Source organism: Anomaloglossus baeobatrachus, chromosome 3 (assembly GCF_048569485.1).
Source record: "Anomaloglossus baeobatrachus isolate aAnoBae1 chromosome 3, aAnoBae1.hap1, whole genome shotgun sequence".
Classification (NCBI taxonomy): Eukaryota; Metazoa; Chordata; class Amphibia; order Anura; family Aromobatidae; genus Anomaloglossus; species Anomaloglossus baeobatrachus.
The window spans coordinates 476,070,441-476,090,844 of record NC_134355.1 but is presented as its reverse complement, the minus strand read 5'-3'; positions in this window follow the sequence as shown (position 1 = coordinate 476,090,844).

Here is a 20,404-nt window from a genome sequence, read left to right as displayed (position 1 = left end):
ACTGCAACCCCCATTTGATATACTAATTACCACCCTCATTTTCCATCCCCCCCATAATGTGCCCCCCCATCGTGCTCCATCCCCCAGGCTGCGCCCCTCCCATCGTGCTCCATCCCCCAGGCTGCGCCCCCCCATTGTGCTCCATCCCCCAGGCTGCGCCCCCCCATCATGCTCCAACTCCCAGGCTGCGCCCCCCCATCGTGCTCCATCCCTCAGGTTGCGCCCCCCGATCGTGCTCCATCCCCAAGGCTGCGCGCCCCCATCGTGCTCCATCCCCCAGGCTGCACCGCCCCATCGTGCTCCATCCCCCAGGCTGCGCCCCCCATCGTGCTCCATCCCCCAGGCTGCGACCCCCCATTGTGCTACATCCCCCAGGCTGCGCCCCCCATCGTGCTTCGTACCCCAGGCTGCGCCCACCCATCATGCTCCATCCCCCAGCCTGTGCCCCCCCATCGTGCTCCGTCCCCCAGGCTGCACTCCCCATCGTGCTCCATCCCCCAGGCTGCGCCCCCCTATCGTGCTCCATCCCCCAGGCTGCACCCTCCCATCGTGCTCCATCCCCCAGGCTGCGCCCCCCATCGTGCTCCATCCCCCAGGCTGCGCCCCCCATTGTGCTCCATCCCCCAGGCTGCACCCCCCATCGTGCTCCATCCCCTAGGCTGCGCCCCCTCATCGTGCTCCATCCCCCAGGCTGCGCCCCCCCATCATGCTACATCCCCCAGGCTGTGCCCCCTCATCGTGCTCCGTCCCCCAGGCTGCACCCCCCATCGTGCTCCATCCCCTAGGCTGCGCCCCCCATTGTGCTCCATCCCCCAGGCTGCACCCCCCATCGTGCTCCATCCCCTAGGCTGTGCCCCCTCATCGTGCTCCATCCCCCAGGCTGCGCCCCCCCATCGTGCTACATCCCCCAGGCTGTGCCCCCTCATCGTGCTCCATCCCCCAGGCTGCACCCCCCCCATTGTGCTCCATCCCCCAGGCTGTGCCCCCCCATCGTGCTCCATCCCCCAGGCTGTGCCCCCCCATCATGCTCCATCCCCCAGGCTCTGCCCCCCCATTGTGCTCCATCCCCCATGATGTGCATCCCCATCGTGCTTCATCCCCCCATGTTGCACACCCCCATCATGCTCCATCCCCCCCATCCTCCATGTTGCGCGCGCGCCCCCCAGGGTTGCTTGTTCGGCGCTGTCTTCGGCTGTAAAGCGCTTACCTGCTCCAGGCTGCATCTCTAGTCCTCTGCAGCGGCTGCATCTCCCGTTCCCTGCTGCGGGACCTCCCATCTTCCTCTGCGGCGGTTCCATCTCCCGTTCTCTGCGGTGGTGGTGGCAGTGGCGGCGAGATCTCACATCTTCCTCGGCGGCGGCTCCATCTCCCATCCTCCTCTGCGCGGCGCTGCCTCACGCTACTGTGACCTCTGCACAGTGAGCGCACGGCAACATGTCGGGGCGGGGAGCTGATTGCAGCTCCTCTGACCCCGGAAGTGGCGGCGCACTCGCAGTTTCTTCTATATTCTCGCGTCTTATAGACGTGACTATAAATGAATGCGGTGCCCCCTCCCTCCTCCAAAAAGACGCTGGATTTAATAAAGAGTTTGGAGGAGGGAGGAAGATTTAAAACAAAAATTTTTTTTTTTTTTTTAAGTTTTGGCCTTGGCGCCACCCCCTGGAAGGTGCCGCCTCAGGCACATGCCCTCAAGTGCATAATGGCAAATACGGCCCAGAGTCCAAGCTTTGCTAAATCTGCAGCAGAGGAAACTGTGATCATATAAATATGTCAGCATGCAGTCAAGCAAGTAACACATCGCTGAAATCAGGGGGTGTGCCTCTACATCATGCTGCTCTCAGATTACATAGTAAAACTTGCTGACAAATGCACTTAAAGTAAGCATCCCATTAATTCTGGGCCGTGTGTATCCATGTATATATACATTTGGCTTACGACTCGAGCCTTTTTAGTATTATTAATTCCGTTTTTCTGTTCCATATTAGAAACAAAGAAATGTAAAGTTATGCAGTGGATGGATCCTCAGTAAACCCTCTCTGGTGGCTCCAGACTCTGTCAGGTTTACACCATAGTGTCCTTTATTTTACTGGAAAGAATAGTGGATCCTTAAAGGGACTCTGTCACCAGGTTTTTTGCTCCCCCATCTGAGATGCCAGTGATGGGTCACTTACTGGGCTGCTTGCAGTCATTTTGATATTACATAGTTACATAGGTTGAAAAAAGAGCTAGGTCCATATAGCTCTACCTTCTCCACCAATTATACATTTCGCCACTAAATCAGTGATTTCTCTGCTGCAGATCTAGCAGTTATACAGAGCTCATGAATATACTGGACTACCTGGCAGCACGGCAAGTAGTCCACTAATGATAATCTACGGCTGATTTTATCAAAACTACACTAAGCAGCCCATTAAGTGGCACATCGCTGGAATCAGGATATCTGCCCCTACAATATGCTGCTCTCAGATTCCCTTTAAAGGTATGTTCACACGATCAGGATCAGTAGAGTTTTTGAGGCTTCAAAATTTATGCACCCCACCTTAGTTTACTTTCATTGAGTTTTTGCTACTGAGTTTTTATTGCCTTATTGATGCTGCGATTTTTTTGTCTCTGTTTGTTGTATCATGTTCTAAATAAAACTGTTTTGTTTTTGACACTCCCTGGTATTGACATCAGTAGATGCGGATTATGTGCGTTTTTGATGTGTTTCCGTCGCATAAACAAACCAAGTATACATATGTGTCCTTTACCTGTGGATTTTCTGCATCTAATGCAAGTCTATGGGGAAAATCAGCACAGAAAAATGAGCGTTCCAGCAAGAGAAATTGACATGCTGCAGGTTGGAAAAAGGCTCCGAATGTGAGCGTACATGTAAAAAAAAAAGAAAGCACAGTGTGTGTGACATTTCTATTAATCTTATGCACGTGGATTCTACTGTGAAATGCTGCGGTTTGGATTCAGTGGCAATATGAAAATACGCAGCTCCCAGAAGGTGAGTAACACTCATGGGAACAAAGTCTTAAGGCCGCTTTACACGCTGTGACATCGCTAGCCGATGCTAGCGATGTCGAGCACGATAGCACCCGCCCACATCGTACGGCCGATATGTGGTGATTGCTGCCGTAGCGAACATTATCGCTACGGCAGCGTCCCACGCACATACCTGCTCTGCGACGTCGCTGTGACCGGCGAACCGCCTCCTTTCTAAGGGAGCGGTTCGTTTAGCGTCACAGCGACGTCACAGCAGCGTCACTAAGTGGCCGCCTAATCAAAGCGGAGGGGCGGAGATGAGCGGCCGGAACATCCCGCCCACCTCCTTCCTTCCTCATTGCTGGCGGGACGCATGTAAGGAGAGGTTCCTCGTTCCTGCGGTGTCACACGAAGCGATGTATGCTGCCGCAGAAACGAGGAACAACATCGTTACTGCAGCAGCAACGATATTTGGGAAGAGGGGGGGGCAAGTCACCGATTAGCGATTTTGAACGTTTTGCAACGATTCAAAATCACTAATAGGTGTCACACGCAACGATATCGCAAAAGCGGCCGGATGTGCGTCACAAATTCCGTGACCCCAACGAGATCGCTTTAGCGATCTTGTAGCGTGTAAAGCCACCCTGGCTATGTTCACACACTGCATTTTTCTTTCTGAGCGCATCTTGAGTGCATCTTTTTTCTGTGGCCACAGAAAATGCAGCTTGTGGCCCAAAAAATGAATGACATTTTGCCGTGTTTTTGTGAATATGTTTTTAAAGGAGAAACAAAATAGGATAGTATAATTGATAGATAGCTAGAATAGATAGAAAAAATACATAGAAAGAATAGATAGATAGAAAGAACATATAGAATAGATAGAAAGAAAGAACAAATAGAATTGATAGAAAGGAATAACAGAATAGCTCGATAGATAGAGGGATAGCTAGCTTGGCCAGCTGGTTTTTTTTAAATTTTTTTGTTAAAAAAATGACGTAGGGTCTCCCCCATTCTTCATATTCAGCACAGGAACAACATCAGCTGCAGACTGCAACCCTCATCTGTCTGCTGTACCTTGGCTGGTTATGAAATACCACACTTTTTCTTTAAATGATTTCATTTACTTTAAAAAAAAAAAAAAAGACACGGTGTCCCCCCCATTTCTACAACCAGCCAAGGTACAGCAGACAACTGGGGCTGATATTATTAGGGTGGGAAGGGCAATGGTTATTTGGCCCTTTCCAGCCTAACAATAGCAGCCCACAGCCGCCCGGAGGTGGCGCATCCATAAGATGCACCAATTCTGGTGCTGGATCTGGAACTTTCAGTTGCTCTGTTGCGGTGGCAATTGGGGTAATAAGGAGTTAATGACAGCCCACAGCTGCCACTAAGTCCTATAATAGTGATGGCAGGCGTCGATGATACACCCCCATCACTAATCTGTAATGGAAAGTAAATAAACAAAAACACCTAAAAAATCCCTTATTTGGAATAAAAGACAAAAAAGTACCCTCTTTCACTGCTTTATTAAGTCCCCAAACAACTCTCCAGATCTGACATAATGCACATGAGGTCAAACGGCGCTTCCAGCACTGCTACATCTGACACTCACAGCAAGTGCGATAGAAATTGACTGCCCGCTGTGTGCTCCACACAGCAACTGAAGTGAGCTACGCGTTCAGTGGTGACATCACTCAGGTTAGCTGGAGTCCTCCACCTGTGACAGCAAATCACCTGAGTGACGTCCCGCGTGGCTCACTTCAGTTCTGGCGTGATTTGCTGTCACAGGTTGTGGACTCCAGCTGTGACCGCAAATCAGGCCGCGACTGAAGTGAGCTGTGCGATCAGCGGGACGTCACTCAGGTGATTAGCTGTCACAGGTGGAGAACTCCAGCTGTGGCCGTAACTAACCTGAGTGACATCACCGTTGAGTGCGTAGCTCACTTCAGTCGTGGCCTGAACCTCACAGTTGGCAGTCATGTTCTATGGCGCTCATTGTAAGCTTCAGATATGTAGTAGTGCTGGAAGCTTCATGGAACCTCGTGTGGTTTATGTTGGACCTGGAGGGGTGTTTGGGGGTTAATAAAGTGGTGAAATAGGGTGCTTTTTTGTCTTTTTTTTCAAATAAAGGATTTTTTAGGTGTTTATGTTTATTTACAATCACTTACAGATTAGTGATGGGGGGGTGTCTCATAGACACCTGCCATCACTAATGCAGGAGTTAGTGGCACCTATGGGCTGTCCTTAACTCTTTATTACCCCAATTGTCACTGCACCAGGGCAATCGGGAAGAGACGGGTAAAGTACCGGGACTGACACATCTAATGGATGCGGCAGTTCTGTGTGGCTGCTGGCAGATATTTTTAGACTGGGGGTGCGTAATAACCATGGGTATCCCCAGCCTGAGAATACCAGCCCCCAGCTGTTGGGTTTTATCTGTGCTGGAATCATAATATGGGGGATCCTACGCCAATTTTTCTTAATTTATTTATTTTACTGTACAATATAGACCCGCTCACTGGTGTATGTTATTGGTTTCAGTCATACACCCTGTCATTCACGATAGGGGCTCGTATGACTGCAACCAATCACAGCCATTGGTGGGCGGGGGATGCAGTTCATATTCAATCAAGATAATGAGTGGCCCGGGAAGTGAATGACTGGCCGTGGGAGCAGTGTGACAACTGCGCCAGTGATTCGGTAAGTATTAAGCACTTGCTCCTACCCCTTTGTGCCAGATTGTGGTCCCCATAGACTTTATATGGGAACTGGCACCTAGCCAGATACCATGGATCAATCCCCCACAGACACGAATCAGCGGGTAATTGATCTGCCAGTCCTCCGAATCACAGTGACAAAATGCAAAAAGAATTGACATGCTGCATCTTGGCTGCGTTTTTAAAAACACAGCCAAAAAAAGATGTACTGTGCGGATAACAAAATAGAAATCTCATAGACTTTGCTGGGGGAGGGAAATGCATGCATTTCTTGTGCATCTTTGTGACCTCAAAAATGCACCAAAAACGCAGTAAAAGATGCAGCGTGTGAACATAGCCTAAAGCGGGCTTTACACGTTGCGACATCGCTAGAATCGGCTAGTGATGCCGAGCGAGATAGTACCCGCCCCCGACGCACATGCGATATGTGGTGATTGCTGCTGTAGCGAACATCATCGCTACGGCAGCTTCACACGCACATACCTGCTAGGCTACATCGCTGTGACTGCCGAACTATCCCTCCTTCAAGGGGGAGGTGCGTTCGGCGTCACAGCGATGTCACCGCGACGTCACTAATCGGCCGGCCAATAGAAGCGGAGGGGCAGAGATGAGCGGGACATAACATCCCGCCCACCTGCTCCCTTCCGCATTGCCGCAGGTAAGGAGATGTTTGTCGTTCCTGCGGGTTTACACACAGCAATGTGTGTGTGGAGCTGCAGGAACGACAAACAACATCGTACCTGCGCTTGACCCAACATTATGGAAATGACCGACACTACACAGATCACCGATTTTCGACGCTTTTGCGATCGTTTATTGTCGCACCTACGATTTACACGTTGTGATGTCGCTACCGACGCCGGATGTGCGTCACTAACGGCGTGACCCAGACGATATTTCGGAAGTGATGTCGCAACGTGTAAAGCCCGCCTAAGTGTTATGCCTGCTTCACATCATGTTTTTGTGGTGTACTGTACTTGACATATCTGTTCTTCAAAAAAAAAAAAAAGTATATAAATGGATTAATTTGTGTTTACAAAGAATATAGGGAAAGATGTGGGTCTAATTGGTGTCTGACATTTGTCTGTGCCTTTATCCATTTAGATCCATTTTTTACAGAATGCAGAAAATGAAGCCAGTAGTTCTGTTTCCTTTTTAATAAAATGAATGAAAAATGTTTTTTTTTTAAAAAAACATTGCACTCTTAGAAAGATAGATGCTAATGTATTGTCATACGTTTGTATGTTTTTTCATGTTTTTTTTTCATACAGTCACATAATCCCCTGATACCCCCTCCCGTAAAAACAAGGATCTGGTTTTATTTTTCAAAATGGACTAAAACAGATGCAAGGTGTATGTAAAAGAGATTACCTAGATAAACTTGTTTTAAAATGCCTTCATTTGCATCAGTTTTACACCAGATCAGGTTTTTTTTTTTACAATATAAAAACATGAGGTTGTTAATAATCACATAAACGTGGTGTGAACTGGCCTCAATGTAGAGTTCTGTACAGGATGTTTGCTCTAAAACACTTACTGGGTGTAACGCAGTGACATATGCCAAAGCTTCGTGGTTTTACAGAGTATGCACAAAAGCTATAGAAATATTTGCTGCTGGTTCTGTCTCTATTGTTACGATATTTTCTTCAAGGGCTTGGCTGTTTAAAGGTCTTAGGAACACTCTTAATATAATGCGTAGTATGAAATATTTGGCTTGTGTTTCATTTTTAGGTCTATCAGATCAGGAAATCGTTTGTATGCAGATTAGTAATTATGCAGGAACAGAATTCCAATGTGTGAGAAATGCCATTACATTGCCAAAAGTAGTAGGGCTACTATGTTTGCACTCGTCTGATACTTTTGCAGGCCGTATTTCATTGACAACATCTTTAGGAATGTAAAGTCAATTTTAAAAAAGTAAGACATTGAAAGGTATTTCTTGCCTATTTTGATAACTTGTCTGGAAATTGATTGAGTTATGATGACTAAATATTTGGTGCTAATGTTCCTTGTGGATTTGCATATGGAAGCTCCACAGTGTAAGACCACCTTCTCATGTCCGTGTTTTCGGTTGGTGTGACATCCGTTTTTTTTTCACGGATACCACACTTACCCTTTATAACCTATGGAGCTTCTCACAAAGGCATGTATCCGTGTAAGACACGAGACATGTTCGCTTTTTTCCGGCAACATTAGGTGTCATGGGCCAATACCATCCTTGGTAGTGTCTAGAATAGAACTGCTCCTGTGAGGTGATGATGTCACTGGAATGGGCAGCAGTTCCTCCTCCAGTGCGGAGCTAATCCCAATGCTCAGCGTTGTGTTGTGGCTGCTGGAGAGGTCACACTAAGAAGACTGAGGGGCTGCACCATAAAGCAACAGTCTTTATACATAGTGTGAGTGATGTAAGGTGGTGTTTGGTGTTTTTGGGGTACATAAGTACTTTCTAACTTGGGGTCTGCATGTTGAAGGATTAAACAGGGAAAAGGCTGCATTTTACGTACGTAGGGCTGGATGGGGAAAGGGGTGATCTTGTATGTGTGGGGCTGTGTGCTGGAGGGCTGTGCAGGAAGTGTGATGTTACATGTGTGGGGCTACTTACTGGGGAGGCTGCATAGAGAAAGAGGGGATGATGTTTCAATGGTGGGGTTGCATGCTGAGGGGCTGCGTGCTGAGGGCTTGTGTGGGGAAAGGGGTGATGTTACTCGTGTGGGGATTTACGCTGTGAGTGCTGCATGGAGAAGGGTGGTGTTGCTTTTTGGGGGCTACATGGAGGAGATGTTGTTACATGCAGGGGGCTGCATAGCAAAAGGGGGTATGGTATGCGCAGGGGGCTGTGAATGGGAATGGTAAGAGTTACTTCTGTGGGGCTGTGTGCTGGGATGAGACTGTGAGGAAGCTGGTGATTGTACATATTTGGGAAGGGGGTGATGTTACGTGCAGGTGGCTGTCCTGGTAGTGTCCTTCCCACCCCACAATTCATAATATATAGCCCTGATAGCATCCTCCCCACTCAACAATTCATTACATGGCCTTCATAACGTTCTCTCCACCGCACATTTAATTATATGGCCCTCATAGCATCCTTCCCACCCCATAATTCATTATATGGCCTTCATATCATCCTCCACACACCACATTTAATTATATGACTTTGATAGCTTCTTCCCAATCCCACAATTTATTATATGGTCCTGATAGCATCTGCTCTCACCCCCAATTCATTTTGAAGCTAGCAAAACACTACATAAAATATGCGCTTTTTTTACATACGTTTATGTTGCATCTTATCCAGCAGACATTAGTGTGTGTGAATATGCTGCAAAAATTGATAGTGTCTCTTGTCTTTATTTCTTTACTAATTTTGTCTTTTTTTCTAGATTTGTAATATCTTTATCTCTTTATTATACTGGAAGAGCGTATGACACATGAATGACACATTGATGACACACTGATAGAAAACACTGAAGACACCAGCACCGGTTTTCACCTACAGTATACTGTATGTTTTATACCCACTTGTGAAGGGGGCCTTACACCCTACCGTTAAGTAAATGACTTATGAAAACCCTAATCTATACGTTGAAGATCTGTTTTTGCTTTTCAATTGACCCTTGTGCAGATGTTAATTCTCTCTGTGGATTTTAATGCATACAGTGAAATCTGCAACAAAATACATATGTATAAAATCCACATCAAATCTGCTATGTGTGCAGGTATCATAAAATAATTTGATGTAGATTTTCAGTGAAGTAAGGCGCCATTCACACTTGAGTGTGTCACATACTGTACATGTTCTATTCATGTTTTTCACCCATTGTAGTTTATGGGGCTGTTCACATGTCCATATTTTTTTTGTTTGCAGAGAAGTTGTCCGCAAAAAAATTTGGAGACATGTCTAATTCCGATTTAGGCTATGTGCGCACGTGTGCACTCTGCACCGCACCTAAAAGGTGTGCTTCAGAGCGCAGCTGAAAAGCTCCGTTCTGAAGCGCATGGTGCCGGCAGAGAACGTGCGCTCTGCATGCAGATCCTGCCATAGACAGAGCAGGGGCTGCCGGCAAAGCGCACGGAAGAAGTGACATGTCACTTCTTAGAACGCGCGCTTCGGGCAGCAGCCGAAGCGCTGCGCTCTAATATGCCACGTGTGCACGGCCCCTGCACAATCTCCATAGATTATGCAGGGGACGCATGCAGTTACGCTGCGCTACAAAGCGCAGCGTAACTGCATGTAATTACGCATGTAATTACGCAACGTGCACACATAGCCTTAGAGATAAAAATGACCTATTTAAGTCAATAAAGAGGGGTAATCTCCCCTCTTGATTGACTTATTTTTTTCCCGAGCACCAGGATTATAGCAGTGAGCACAACTTATTCTCTCCTATTTAAGTCAATAGGCCTGTGAAATTAAAAGGACAGCACATGAATGCCGCATTTTTTATTGTCTAATGGGTAGGAGAAGCTTGGAAAAAAAATTTCTGCATACATGAAAAACAGATAGCACACTAATGGTAACAACAGTGCAATTAAAATGTGAGATGTGGGAACGAGAAGAAGTTGGGGACAGAAGCAACGTCACCATAACATGCATTAATAAAGTATTCTATATGGGGAGATTATGAATGGCTACTACAAATAAAATTGCATTTCGTGCTATAAAGTTAAAATAGTATCATGAGGAAAAAATCCTTTGACAAGTTGAATAACATTTAGGCTATGTGCGCACTTTGCGTTTTTTTCATGCGTTTCTGCAGCGTTTTGAACTGCAGCGTTTTAATGCCAAAATGCATGCGTTTTGATTTTCAAGCGTAGTCTATGGGAAATAGGGATTTCTTGTGCGCACAATGCTGTTAAAAACGCAGCGTTTTAGTTGCAGAAAATTTGTCAAAATCTCTGCATTTAAAGAAGCAGCATGTCAATTGTTTTTTTCCGTTTTGGCAGCGTTTTGCTAACATTAGAGTCAATGAGAAGATGCAAAACGCATTCTTCTTCAAAATTCTAGCGTTTTACATGCTTTTTTGATGCAGAAAACATGCATTTTTGACAAAATAAAAGCATGCGTTTTAGACATTATATTAAGGCCATGATATGTCCCTTACCACACACACACATAGCCCGACAATTAAATTTATGAAAATCAATAAGTTAACGTTATTTTCAAAATAAATATTAACACACAGTTATCATTTTAATGATCATACACAGCTATTTTGTGATATGATTTTATTCAAAATATTTGTTATCATTTTTTCCCTTTTTTTCCTAGTGATTGAATGTTTAAACTTTATTTAGCAGTGTATTTGTCTTCAAAATGCATCTGACTTTAAGCAATGAAAAAGCATGTAAAACGTGGTAAAAACACGGTAAAAACGTAAGCATATTTATAGCGTTTTTGTGGTCAAAACCAAATTTGACAAAGACAATTTCTGCCAGAGGATGCGTTTAGAACTGCAGCAACCTTGACGCAAAGTGCGCACATAGCCTTAGTCCCGGCATTAGAGAAGGAGACGGGTCACTTAGAAGTTCTGGGAGTTCTATTGCTGTTTGTTGCTTTCTTAAGGTACCGTCGCACTAAGCGACGCTCCAGCGATCCCACCAGCAACCTGACCTGGCAGGGATCGCTGGAGCGTCGCTACACGGGTTGCTGGTGAGCTGTCACATAGGCAGATCTCACCAGCAACCAGTGACCAGCCCCCAACCAGCAGCACGCATGGAAGCGATGCTGCGCATGGTAACTAAGGTAAATATCGGGTAACCAACCCGATATTTATCTTGGTTACCAGCGCACACCACTTAACGCTGGCTCCCTGCACTCCTAGCCAGAGTACACATCGGGTTAATTACCCGATGTGTAGTCTGACTATGTGAGCAGGGAGCAGGGAGCCGGCAGACGCTGGTAACGCAGGTAAATATCGGGTAACCAAGGAAAGGGCTTCTTGGTTACCCGATGATTACCGTGGTTACCAGCGTCCGCAGAAGCCGGCTCCTGCTGCCTGCACATTTAGTTGTTGCTCTGTCGCTGTCACACACAGCGATGTGTGCTTCACAGCGGGAGAGCAACAACTAAAAAATGGCCCAGGACATTCAGCAACGACCGGCGACCTCACAGCAGGGGCCAGGTTGTTGCTGGATGTCACACACAGCAACATCGCTAGCAAGTTGTGCCTCAGCAGCGATGTTGCTAGCGATGTTGCTTAGTGTGACGGTACCTTTATGCTACGTTCACACATTGAGTTTTTGACCCTGTGTAATTTTGGTACTGCAAAAATGTAACATCTTACAGTTCCGGCAAAGTGAATGGGATTTGTAGAAGTCTCCTGCCCACTGTGCTTTTTTTATTCAGCGTAAACTGCGTGCGGAACGTGTTTCAAATCTGCAACATGTTAATTTTTCTTTCAGGAACGCTGAGTGTTCTGCACAGAATCTCCCAATAGACTTGCATTAGATGCAGAAAATCCACTGGTAAAAAAAATGCACGTGCAGAAATGCATCAAAACTGCATGTAATCCGCACCTAAGCGTAGCAATAAAGTTTTTTCAAAGCCAAATACCATGAAGTATCAAAAACAAAGTAACTTTAATTAAGCATGACATACCAAGAAGAGACAAAACCTTAGTGTCAAAAACGGGTTAAAGACATAATGAAAAAACGCAACTGACCTAATTTAAGTATTGGGTGCAGAAATGGTGGAGACGGGCGTAACGATCGTGGTCACAGTGATCACGACTGGGCCCAGAGGCCGATCCCATCGCCTGTTTCAGCTGGATGTACATCTGAAGGCGCATCCAGCAGAAAAACATCGCTGCACAGGGACCTGTCAGGCCCCTGCACCGCTATGAATATTCACAGCTCCCTACACCCATAATCCAGGGCATGGGGAAAGGAGACTATGCCGGCACCCGGCAGCTGACCGCTCTGTAAGTGGGCACGCTGTGTATGACAATGATGTTATGCACTGCACCGCTTACACGCTGGTCAGTTGCGGCATGCCATCATTGGGGGAGGACACCGGGGGAGCGAGGGGAAGGTGAATATAATCGTTTATTTTTATTACTTTGTGCGGCACCCATGAGTATCATGTGTACCAGGATGCAGCCAGGATGGGGAATGTATACCCATATAGGTCCATTATGGGGACATGTATACCAGGATGGGGCCATTATAGGAACATGTATACCAGGATGGGGCACATTATGGATACATGTATACCAGGATGGGGTCATTATGGGGACATCTATACCAGGATGGGGCCATGATGGGGACATGAAGGGGACATCTATGCCAGGATGAGAACATATATACCAGGATGGAGTCAGGATGTGGACATATACCAGGATTGGGCCAGGATGTGGACCTATACCAGGATGGGCCATGATGGGGATATATGTACCAGGATATAGCCATGATGGGGTCATACACCAGGATGTGGCTATGATGGGGACATATACCAGGATGGGGTCATGATGGATACATACTGTATATACCAACATGAGGCCATATATACCAGAATCGGGCCATGATGGGGACATATATACCAGGATGAGACAATGATGGGGCCATGTATGCCAGGATGGGGCCATATATTCCAGTATATAGCCATGATGAGGTCATACACCAGGATGGGGGACATATTTATCGACAAGTGGCCCAGGATGGGGGACATTAGTACAGTATGGGGGTCAGTACTACACAATGAAGAGGGAGAGGGGGGTCAACTTGTATGTCTTTATAGGATTTAGAATGCTACAACGGCCCATACATCTGACCAACATGTGTGGGGGTGGGGGGGCCCAGGCGCAAACTTTGCTCCAGGGCCCATGATACTTTAGTTACATTACTGGGTGGAGAAATTCTGCAACATCAAAAACTCATCAAAAGCTCATTGTGTGAACGTAACTTTTATTCTGAGCCACAAACCCAGAATAAAGTACTCGGGATAAGGAGGGATGACGTCTGTAATATTTGGGTCCTGCTTATTTGAACAATAGAACACCATCATGTATCTTTATGCTGAGACAACAATAACTGTATGCGTACTGTATACGTATGTATGACTAGCTGGAATCTGGCAGGGTACAGGGTGCCATGTTCACAGTGAGCACAGCTGTCTGATCAGTCAGAAAATATTCAGCATAATGTAAAGCTGTTTCTTACACCATGTGTCCTGTCCTGAATCTAGCTTCCATGCTTGTTCTAAGGACCTGGTGACTTTCCTGCTGACATGCTTTGCCTGCTCCTGCTCTCTTGTGTGACCTCTTGGTACTGAATTTGATATTCCTACTAATCTGTTACTAACCTACCCTGGCTAATGTTTCACGTCTCTGATTTTAAATAACATTGGCGTGATGACTAGGAATTCTTCAGTGCTTCTGTCAAGCTCGCACCAATTATTTTGTGGGAAAGCCATGGGAATCGGCAGCACGATCTGTAACAAAATCTGCACGTTACAGATGTTTTTCATGTCAAATCGACATGAATGTGCACAAAGATCCCTGGTGAAATTTTTCAGCTTTGTGAAGATTTAAGCTTAGAAGTCAAGTGTATGTCTGGTCCGGACGGCAAACGAGGAGCACGCGGACCCATGATAGCCAGTTTTTGGAAACAATTGCAGCACTGTATTTTGTTTTTAACGCACTTAATGCAAAATCCGCTTCTACACCCATCCACAATGCGTACCAGCACACACAGCCATTAATGCTGCAATTTTCAGTCATGACTGGCCCAATTTGCCATACCTCCATCAAGACCTGGCCTTACCCTCGTGGATTTTCTTTGTTGCTCCAAGATTTCAGGATTTTAATGTTCTCTTTGTAAAGATAAATGTAACTACCAATTCTATTTTCCACATTCTTTCCTTTTCACAATACTGAAAGAGATTATGACTGCAGATATAAAACATGAAATACTTAATATGTTACTTTTTCCTACTGAGATCAAATTATTGTAACGTCTGTCAGAGGTCATTGGCTTAACAAGGCTACCTCAGACAGACCTGGCGCCAGCCACTCCGTCTAGCAAATCCCAGAGGAACCCTAATCTTTACCCTTTACACCCTATACGGAGATCTGGCCATACAACCAAGCCCAAGTAGCTGCTAGCCAAAGGAGGGAATAAGACAAGAATGGGTGCAGCACAGTCTTTCAGTGGTAAGCACTGGGGTCCTGCAGCACTTCGGTCCTGGGGGTCATCACATCTGCAAGGAGTATGTGTGCATGTTCTCCCTGTGTTTGCATGAGTTTCCTCCAAGTGCTCTGATTTCCTCACATGCTTCATAGACAGACTGCTTTCATACACTTACTCAACCACACAGCGCTTATAACTATAAATGACACACACAAAACCATATGTTGGGTGACTAGATGGTCATGGCTTTAGTATCATGAGGCAAACTATTTTTCCCTTTTCCTTTGTATAAATCAACTGACTTACAGAAACCATGCTGAGTCACTGCATGAAGATATAGGTAGACAGAAGGGGTTATGCCGTGCTATCACCAAGTAGTCAATGTTAATTAATTAATCTCCTTATTTCTTTGCACAGGTCAATGCGTTTTAGAGATCTGGTCTCCCTCATCAGGACATCAAAGAAGAAATCAACAATCTGAGTCACTGCATGAGGCAGTGAGAATGTAGAAATGCCAAGGAAGGAGGTCGAAAACTCCTATTTGACCCTCCAACATCGCCACCCAACAAAACAAACGCATCTTTGATGCCATCTTGTAAACTGGATAGAAAATGCCACTGCCTGTAGCATTTATATGAACCCCTTCCTCCCTCAACAGATCTTGATTGTTTCCTTCCAACAGGTGTTGGCGTACCACCACCCCAAAATTAGCCCTAACGAAACGCAAAATTCTCTCCATTGCTGCAAGATCCTGCGCCCAATTTCAATTTTTTCTCACCATTATTTCAGATCAAACCAAAATAAACTTCCGTGGAATCAAACCTATGCACCTACACCAAATCCATCTTAACATAATCAATGAGATTTGCCAATTTAATTTTGTCCAAATTATTGCCCCCAACGGGTATTACTAAAATCACTCTACTAAGTGCCGCCATCTGGGAAAAAACCTGAGGCCAACGTAAACCTATGAAACCTAGCCAATGTACCTCCACCTTCTCTAGGCCCAAATGTAAATCCACCAGCCGGACCTCCGCTCTTTTTGTTGCATAAAATATATACAGTAAAAGTGATATGACATTAACCACTAAATATAACTGCATCCCACATTTTACCCTCCCCTCCTTGGTTACAACAAATCCAGTCTAACATATGTACCAAAACAGGAAGATTTTTATCTGTTCAATTGCCTCACCACCCAAACCAAGAACGTCTGCCTCCATTGCCGCACCAATGGATGCCTCCTCTTGCCACAGCATGTCTCTTAGCCAAAATGATTCTTGACATGCACTCTTTCCATCCGCAGATTATCCAGAAGATCCGACATCATGGTGTCATGATGACAATGGGGATAGCAGTAATCAGGGGCTCCTAAGGCAACCCTCAGGTTTGGGGGCCCTATGCTATCCCTAGTTTCAGGGTTACCCCTAAAGGTGGGGAATCCTCAGTCTCCTTCCTGGCTCTGCTTTTGAGCAGCCCTGATCTGATACACCCTCCCCCTCCCCCACGGGGGACTGGGACAGAAGTGATATTAAACTCACAAAAATAGACAGATGGGGAAACCAGAACTCTGTCACACAGCACACACTCACAGAGGTATAAGACAATAGAAGATAAGGAGGAAAACAAGAGCAGAGAGGAAACAACAAGACGATGGGTAAACTCCACAACCACTCCAAGCAAAAAACAACACTTTCCAGATAGTCTGGAACACCTAAACACACGGACCAACACAGCATAGCCTATAACTGGCATGGGTAGAAGATTTCATCCAGCTTAAATATGAGAGGAGCAGATGTGATTGGCTTCCTCACAACATGTAATCAAAGGAGCCTAACAAGCAGGCTAGCAGAGATTAACTCTTGCTAGCGTGACTATGACTGAGAACACATCAGGTCGATGCCCGAGTCTACCTGTGGTGATCAGAGACACCAGAGAAACCATCGGGTGGAGTGTCAAAATCTGCAATGTGAACAAAGCCTGGCATCAACATGACAGTCAGAGATGTTCGTGGAAAACTCCGTGTGTCAGATGGATGGCGATGGCGCTCCAATCTTGATATATCAGGTAATAGGACTGGGTTCTCTTCATTCCTTCACCTTGTACCCACTTTTTTGACCCTCTCTAAAAACTAAAAATCAATCAGATATCCTGCACTTCCACCACTAAAACATTTAACCCTCCCAGTCCTAGGCACCTTCAATATTTATTAAGGTGCTCCCAATACTGATAGATTTATATTGTGAGCCTCAATGGGGACAATTAATATGATATCTGTAAAGCTCTGTGAAATATTTAAATTCAATATATAAAAATAATAAAGAATTTTAAGAGGCAGAGTAATTAGACTAGCCTGTCCAGTAACTGGAGGAACAGAATAGTCAGGGATATAGCTCGGGTTAACCAGGAAGTCAATGTCGGGTCAAACTACCTGAAATTAGGATTAGAGAGCAGTAGAGAAAAACAAAATCAGGATTTCAAACTAGGTCAAGATCAGGAACACATTATGAAAGTATACCATCAGCATAGGGAAAACAAATACAATAACTAGCACCTCACAGCAGCCTGTTGGGAGTTTAAATAGGGAGTGGCACTGCCCTACAGAACACAACAAAAAAACTGATTACCCCTGCTGTGGCCTGTAAGCAGCAGGATAGCACACACCCAGGCTCATTCTCCCCAGTCTTGCACCACAAGTCATAGGTACACCAGTATTCCTAGCAGAACAGTACCTTTATCAGCCAGTGATATCGGCAATGCAGTCTTCTTCATCATCAATGCCATCCACATTGTGATTGCGGCACCACCTATCAGTAGAGGCGGATGTTCCTGGAGCAAGTCTAAGTAGGGATATATCAGTTCTGTATTTCTCTCTTTCTGTAAAAATGAGCTCAAATTAAATAAGTACAAACTTAAAGGGAATCTGTCACCAGGTTTTTGCTACCCCATCTGAGGGCAGGATAATCTAGGGAAAAAACAAATTCCAACAATGTATCACTTACTTTACTGGGTGCAGCAGTTGTGATACAATCAATTTTTATATGTCGCTTGTTATAGAGCTCAGAAATCTAACCATGCCAACACCACAGCTCAATGTATACATTGTCTATTGGCAATGAGCTGCTTATCAGAGGAGGGAGCGTGGTCAGACCATGGCTCACAGGAGCCAGGCAGTCATAATCTCCAGGTGATAAAACATTGATTATATTGAAACAACAACACACAGCTTAATAAATGACAGACTCCTGCATTCTGTGTCTCAGCTCCTACATCATACTATCCTCAGATTACATAGAAAAAACTTGCTGACAGATTCCTTTAAAGGACCATCATTACACAAAGGCAAACAATTCAATTGGACCTATGAATTGACCCTCTTGTTTATGTGTGTTTTATATCATTAAGCACAAGAGTCAGTTCATGGGATCAATAGTATGGGTAATACAAGCTGTCAAAGCTCAATGGCATGATGATAATTATATTAGGGTTGCTCACGCATAGTAAGAATGGAGATCTTTGATACTTTGAACCCATGAGGATTAAACTAAGAAATTTAATTTTTTGCCTTTGAATAATGATGATCCCCGAGTTTGTACATACAATTTTTGGCCTGATTGTTAGAGGTATACTGTATGTTGTAATATCAATTAGCATTTCAGCATCTTGATATTACAACACAGCATTTCAGCATGTATTAGTTCTTTAAATAGGTCGATACCACTACACACACTAACCCTGATGAAGGAAAGCATGAATCTCAGAAATGAGTTGGTTGTATGTGGATCTTACCTTACATCGTAGTGCATTGTGACGATAACAGGATACCTGAAACCAAGCGGGCTTTACACGCTACAATATATCTTACGATGTGTCGGTGGGGTCACGTCGTAAGTGACGCACATCCGGCATCATAAGTTATATTGTAGCGTGTGACAGCTACGTGAGATTGCGATTGAACGTTAAAACGTTCATCGCATGCACTTCATTCAATTGCTAAAAATTGAACGTGAGGTTGTTCAATGTTCCCGAGGTACCACACATCGCAGTGTGTGACACCCCGGGAACGATGAACAGATTTTACCTGCGTCCCGCAGCTCCCGCCGGCAATGCGGAAGGAAGGAGGTGGGCGGGATGTTTACGTCCCGCTCATCTCCGCCCCTCCGCTTCTATTGGCCGGCTGCCACGTAACGTCGATGTAAGGGAGAGAAAGAGTAGGCAAAAAAGCACTCAACTCATCAAATAGAATCAAAATATATATACAAATATTTATTAGGAACATGAAAGTGCAAAAACACCGTTAAAACCACTTAAAAACACACAGACACCTGTCCCATGGACCCAACAATAAAGCACTAATGCATACAGAATATACATGCATGCAAGATAATACAAAATGTTACAAAATGTGGAAGGCAAATATAGGTACTAATAAGGCCTGGAATAACCTAAATAGATCTCCTAAAGGAGCATTGCCCTAAAACATGCAAAGGACCATAATAAGCCACCATACAAGAGGTCCAGAGGGAAACACTTACAAGAGTAGAGGCAAAAATTAAGCCATAGTAAGGTGCCAGACAGATAAGCACCGACCCTACGCGTGTCGCCCTAATACAAGGGCTTCATCAGAGGAAGGTAATGGACAAAAACAAAAAAAGCACACATATAAATACAAGAAAATTAATAAGAAAATCAAATACCGGTGTTCCTGTGCTCAAATCAAGCTGTGCGTTCAGCTGACACGCCGGGCGGCAGTGGCCGATAGACCGGAAATACATCGGCGTGCAAGGGGAAATTTCTTCCCCTATCGCGCCGAAAATCCACAAATGCGCATGCGCGATGAAATACCATGTAAGCAAGCAATATAGTAATGCGCAGGCGCCCATGCAGCTAACGGCGCCGAGATCAAAAGTAAATATGCGCTAGCGCTTAGATTTAAGATGACCCTATAGACTTGGAGAGCAATCAGCATTAGCAAAAACGTATGTTTTACAGAGAGCAAAAATCAGAAAAAAGCAGTACACTATTATCAATGAGTAAATATAAGCATACACCATTGAATAGGGTTTTTTACAGTTTTTTACAGACAAATGCAAAGGCAGAGAAATCTTTACAATTCACAACTGTAGACTGGTCCATGGGACAGGTATAACCATACATATGGCATTTCCCAAATACATTTAATATGGAATGTCACAAAGGTGAAAGAATAAGGGCAAACAGGACAACCCAACAACACAATTATGAACCCACATAGCACTCAAAAGAGGACATAGGACAAGTCAAATCTGACACATGGTATATATACATATAATCAACAGTAATTGAAAGATTCATAATCATCAAAGCACAGGCCAATGGAAAAAGAGGAGGCCAAATGGCTCTTTACATAACTTCACATCATAAGTCACAGAACATAAGTGAAGGATTTAGAACAAGGATCAGAGCTAATAAATATGGTCCAAAGATAAAGCAGTCTGTGTTGATGGTCATCTGTTCGGGTGTCCATGGAGGCCGATGTGACGCCGAACGTCCCTCCCACTCCAGGAAGTGGACGTTCACCGCCCACATTGAGGTCGTATGGAAGGTAAGTA